Genomic DNA, 5,470 nt, shown 5'->3' with positions numbered 1-5,470 from the left:
AATGTATAATGTGTTTAGAAATTTTAAAAACAATACTAAAGATCATAGGCTTCAGTACATAGAGCATTTACCGAAAAATTCTATATTTTTGTAGGGGTTAACACATAGATTTTGAGAAAAATTCAAAAATATTCAAAATACTGTTTTAATGCATAGTTGCATCCTTGACTAACATATGATGAAGGTCAAAGAGGTTTGAAACCTTTGTTGTCTCCGTTTTTCTTGAGAACAGCGATTTTATAGTGGTTAATCCACCAATTTAGGGAGTATTATGAAATTTAACTAAATAAATTGACAAAAAATAAAACGATGCCCATGTACAATGAAAGAGAGTTTAATGTACATTAATACAAATGTAGAATGTGTTTAGAAATTTTAAAACAACACTAAAGATTATAGGCTTCAGTATATAGAGCATTTACCGAAAAACTAAATATTTAGGGGGTTATAACACATAGATTTTGAGAAGAATTCAAAAAAAATTAAAATATTGTTTTATGCATAGTTGTATTTTTTACTAACATATGGTGAAAGCCAAAGAGAAATCTTTATTGTCTCTGTTTTTCTAGAAAATAGCGATTTTATAGTAGTTAGTCCACCAATTTAGGGAGTATTATGAAATTTTACTAAATTAATTGACAAAACATTAAAACGATGCCCGTGTATAATGAAAGAGAGTTTAATACACATTAATACAAATGTAAAATGCGTTTAGAAATTTTAAAACAACACTAAAGATCATAGGATTCAGTATATAACCCATAGATTTTGAGAAGAATTAAAAAAAAATAAAAATACTATTTTAATGCATAGTTGTATATTTTACTAACATATGATGTAGGTCAAAGAAGATTAGAAACTTTGTTGTCTCCGTTTTTATAGAAAACAGTGATTTTATAGTGGTTAATTACTCCACCAATCTAGGGACTGTTACGATTTTTTTTTAAATTAATACTAAAGCCAACGAACAAAAGCTCTTTATGTTCAAAGCAACATATAACACTCATGTTATCAGTCAAACGTTACTTAAACATTGCTTATTTGTCTTCGGCCGTCCGTTTGGGTAAAGTATAAATTGAACATGGGCCAGAAGAAAGGTCGCTATCCGTGGTTCAAGAAAATAAAAAACGCACTGCTTTCCTGCCCAAAAGGTGAATGAGTAGAGAGTACAATCACTCTTTAAGACTTAAATCAAACAAACAAAAAAACTCTTTATGTTCAAAGCAACATAACACTCAATGTCATCAATAAACATTTTATTGTCTTTGGCCGTTTACAGGAGTTGTTGAACGAGTTCAAGTCAAGCGAGTTTTTGCCGTATGAAGAAACAAGTAAGATAACGTAGAGCCCCACGAAAGGGTTTAAGAATCTTGTCCTTTGGTTAGAGTCTTGCACTATGTTGTTGTAATAACAACGCCCTTTCAGTTAGACAAGAAGCCTAAGTTTATGTCAGTGTTTAGTCGTTTTTTACAAGTGGCAAAATGTACAAGCTTTTTCCTCTTTGGCAAAAAAAAAAGGTCGAGATTTGACTGAGACTTTTGAAAAATCATTATCATCAAAAACAATGGTGACAATACATGAATGAGTTATATCCATTTCAGGTGAAACCTCACTCCCTTAGGCTTCAACACTCCAGAAACAACTCATAACGTTTCTGGTGTGGAAATGTGCAAGGTTACAACTTGTACAAAAGACATTTCCCTCACCACAAATTACAACTCAATCAGTTCCTCTATACTCTCTAATCTCTCTCTCTCTGTTTTCCCAATCGCTCAAGAAGATGATGATAACAAACAACTCAGCTTGAAACCTTCTCTTGCCACCAGAAGCTTTCAACACTTGCTTGGTTTTAATCTTCAATGGACCTCTCTCCTCCTATACCTTTCTTCAAGTTCCAATTACAGCTTCTTTTTCTAAGTCAATTAGGCTATGCTGAACTGTAAAATCAAATATCAAAATGAGCTCCAAAAGCAAATGACGAACGTGACCAGTAAACAACAATCAGAAATGACACAAACCAACAACGAGAACAAGACTAACACTAGTTTCTGGAACTTGAATGCAGAGGACGTATAACCATAAACACAACCGATCCTTGACATAACTTAATAAATCTAATACGATCAATCAACATTCTCTCACAGATCAACAGAGACTCAACAACCACAAGCTTTTGAAACACAAACAAGATAAAGGAAGGAAACAAGGGAAAAAAGATAGAAGACCTGACAAACCGCCAACAGAGAAGGACCAAACACCAAAACAGCCATCATCATCAATCAAAGCAAGCATCCACCGGAATCCTGAAACAACAAAACGACAAGTCGATCATATGGAACAAACAAAAGGCAACAAAATATAAAAGAAAGAAATCAAAGAAAGAACTGAAAACAAGGGAAACTTTTTATAATAACTTTAATCAATTATGAAAAAATTAGTGATCATAAGTGTTAAACCAAATAAAGGGATACTACCAGCTTACAAACACAATGACTGGAGAAAGGATAATACCTCTAACCATCATATATAGTGATAGGATAGCCCGCTCTATTTATTTCACAAATTTACACTAACTTTCCATGATCAATGAAGCTCTATAAAAAATTTCCCCAAAACCTTGAAAACGTATTTTTAAAAAAGAAAATTTTATAGTTTCTAGATTGATTAGAAGAATTTAGTGATCATAAGTGTTAAACCAAATAAACATTTACAACATCTAACGATACAAAGACTGGGTGTTCTGTTCAAATGTTGTCACAAATTCACACTTAACTCTCCATTGATCAATCAAGTTATACAAAATTTCCCTAAAAACATGTTTTTTTTAAAAAAATATTTCAATTCAAAACAGAGAAACATGTTTGGCAGAAAGAAAAACAAAGTTTGTATAATAAGAAAAGAGAAGACCTGATAAACCGCGTGAAGAACGATCAGAGCAAGCGTGATGCTGGACGGGAAGATTCGCGGTGGGTTGGCGACGGTGGAGAGTTTGTATGGTTTCCATTGTTTCTTCTTCATCTGAGCCGCCCTCCTCTCAAACCGTGATGATGGACGGGAAGATTCGCGGTGGTTCGGACCAGTGAACAGCATGATGGCGGACTGAAGATAACGGTGACGGATCTGTGCTGGGCTTGGACACCTCCGCCTGTGAAGTCCCGGAGTCCGACTACGACGCTGTCGGTGTTCACCGGAGGAGGGGGCTTCGTTCCCCTAGTCGTATCACCCTCTCAACCTTTTCTTCTTGGCTAGCTTAGATTAGTTTCGTTGTTGATCTCTGTTTTCCGAAGCCCCTAATTTAGGGAAAGTATAAATATAATATATTTAAGAAAGAAAAAAACATAAGGTTCTGTAAGAGAGGAAGAAGACAAGTGTAAGGTTCTGTAAGAGAGGAGGTCTTTATTTATAGGCGAGGCTGGAGATTTGATCGTCTTGTCCCCAACGGTCATGAATTAAATTCTATTATTTTCTCTTTTTTTTTTTTAATTTACTCTAACGGTAACATGAATTAAATTCTATTATTTCTCTCTTTTTTATTTGCTCTAACGGTAACTTGGTGACTTAAACTACGAATTATTTTTTACAATATCGAGATTTCAAAATCCACCCCAAATATATATATATCTAGGTCCGGGCAAAAAAACCCAGATCCGAAGAATCGAACCGAACTCAATCCGAAAAAATAGTATTGAATCTGAACCGAAATTGATTAAATATCCGAATGGGTTCAAAATTTCTTGGTATTTAAAGAACCGAACCGAAGTATTTCGGGTACCCGAATATATCCGAACTAGATTTATATACTTATATATATTAATTATTTTTAGATTTAATGTATATTAAAAACATTCAAAATATATAAAGAAGACAAGTGTAAGGTTCTGTAAGATAGGAGGTCTTTATTTATAGGTGAGGCTGGAGATTTGATCGTCTTGTCTCCAACGGTCATGAATTAAATTCTATTATTTTCTCTTTTTTTTTTTTTAAATTTACTCTAACGGTTACATGAATTAAATTCTATTATTTCTCTCTTTTTTATTTGCTCTAACGGTAACTTGGTGACTTAAACTACGAATTAATTTTTACAATATCGAAATTTCAAAATCCACCCCAAATATATATATCAAAAGTGTAATTGGGTAATTTAAGTTTAATGTTTCCTAATGGGCCTCAAAGCCCAATTTTTAGAAGTTTAACATTTTAATAAATTGCGACTTGACCTTCGTATTATCTGAAATTACTCATCCAAAAACATTCACCCAACATAAGGTAAAATGGTATATTTCAACCTCATGACCAAAAAAAAGGGTATATCTCAACCTGAAATTTAAGCATTGTGCTTATTCTTTTTCGAACTTCGTAGGAGTGCGTATGTCATATTGAACTAAACCCAAAAATTTAAAAATACTACATAAACTTTATGCGTCGTGTTTTTTTCATTCACAAATTTTATAGTAATGCATATTCCATATTGAACTAAGCAAAAAAAATAAAAAATAATAATATAATATGAACTCTCACAATCGTGCTTATCCGTCAAAAGCATTAGTCATCCGTTAATTTATCAAAACGACGTCATTTTGGATGAATTCTGTAAAATTAGAAAATTTGAAAATATTACGTAAACTCTCTAAATCATGCTTATATATATTAACTGTGAAAGTTGTTAGTCATCTGTTAATTTATCAAAACCCGTCATTTTAGATAATTTCTGTAAAACTAAAAATTACTTTTTTGGGAAATTCGAACTCTCACACTCGTATACAAGTTTAAAATAAATATTTGAATTAATAATAAATAATTTAAACTTATAAAATAATGATTTCTAAAGTTAAATTTGAAAACATAAATAATTATAGGTTTATTTGATAAAACTAAAACAATAAAATTTAGATAACGTTTATTTGATTAAACTAAAACTTATATATAAGTTAATGTTTACACAATCTATACAAGAAAGTTATTTTGGTCTAGCATATAATATGCTCTTACTTGTCCACCAGTGTGAGAGTTCAAACCTCTCAAAAAATTAGTTGTTTGATAGATTAACAGAATACTTAATTATACCTTTGACAGTCAAAAAATTCCAAAACGGCGTTATTTCGATAAAATTAACGGATGACTAACACTTTTGACAGTTAACATATAACAAGCATGATTTTGAGAGTTCATGTAGTATTTTTTCTTTTTTTTTGTTTAGTTTAATACGAAATATTCACTGCTATAAAGTTCAGAAATTAAAAACATGACGCGTAAAGTTCATGTAGTATTTTTAAAATTTTGGGTTTAGTTCAATATGACATACGCACTCTTACAAAATTCAAAAAAGAATATGCATGATTTGTAAAGTTCAGGTGGAAATAAGCTTTGTTTCTGCACTATGTATTCTAGAGACTCCGCTTCTCTCCAAGGCTAGTTCTAAAAATTTAAGTACTGTAAACGATTTCGTAAAAATTTCAGTTAAAAAAATTAT

At 31.7% G+C, this 5,470-nt stretch overlaps 1 long non-coding RNA gene across 1 annotated transcript; it reads right to left on the bottom strand.

The window, feature by feature from the left end:
• Positions 1–1,530: 1,530 nt before the first annotated feature.
• On the bottom strand, positions 1,531–4,789 carry LOC125587377. The gene is made up of 2 exons (XR_007323648.1): positions 2,226–4,789; positions 1,531–1,937 (listed from the first exon to the last, which is right to left on the bottom strand). It is a non-coding gene; the product is annotated as an uncharacterized LOC125587377 (long non-coding RNA).
• Positions 4,790–5,470: the final 681 nt, after the last annotated feature.

This window comes from Brassica napus, chromosome C5, assembly GCF_020379485.1.
Source record: "Brassica napus cultivar Da-Ae chromosome C5, Da-Ae, whole genome shotgun sequence".
Classification (NCBI taxonomy): Eukaryota; Viridiplantae; Streptophyta; class Magnoliopsida; order Brassicales; family Brassicaceae; genus Brassica; species Brassica napus.
The sequence above is the reverse complement of the archived record's forward strand: the minus strand, read 5'-3'. Positions and strand labels throughout refer to the sequence as shown.